The sequence below is a fragment of the Galeopterus variegatus genome, unplaced genomic scaffold (assembly GCF_000696425.1).
Source record: "Galeopterus variegatus unplaced genomic scaffold, G_variegatus-3.0.2 Scaffold422, whole genome shotgun sequence".
Lineage (NCBI taxonomy): Eukaryota > Metazoa > Chordata > Mammalia > Dermoptera > Cynocephalidae > Galeopterus > Galeopterus variegatus.
In genome coordinates, this window is record NW_007726533.1 from 215,369 (window position 1) to 216,003 (window position 635).

Sequence of the window (635 nt, forward strand, 5' to 3'; positions counted from 1 at the left end):
GGGGGGGGGGGGGGGAGCAGAGTTGGGAGGGGGAAATAAACACAGAGCTAACCCCAGCAGAAGAGACGAGAGACGCACAGGCGGAGTCCATGAGTCCACGTCCCACTAGTACAACTCCCAGAGAGGAGAGAACGTGGAGGGAGGGAAATCAGCAATAAAACATAAGAAAACCTTCTGGACTTAAGAGCCCTGCGTCTTCAGATGGGACAGTGGGTGGAGTGCAGGGTGCAGGGACCAGACCCGCCCTGAGCACTATCTGCGTGAGCCTGCCCAGCCGTGGGGACTGTGCCCGGGTGACTGATGTCAAGGGGGGTGAAAGTGAAATGTCTCCATAAAGGCTGAGAGCTGCAGCGCGGTGGATGTCCCATCGGTAATAATGGTGTGAGAAGATGATTGGGAAGTAATTTTGAACCTAGTTTTCTAGACTGGGCCAAATTATCAATCGAGTATGGGGCATAATATAAATATTCTAGAACCTTCAAGGACTCAAAAAAGAAAAAACCCAACTTTGCTTGCATCTTTTCTTGGGCAGTTACTCGAGGATGTGCGCCAGCAAAGCGAGAGAGAAAACCAAGCAATGGAGAGACAAGGGATCTGGGCTACCAGGTGCCCACCAGTGCGTCGTAAAGGGACTC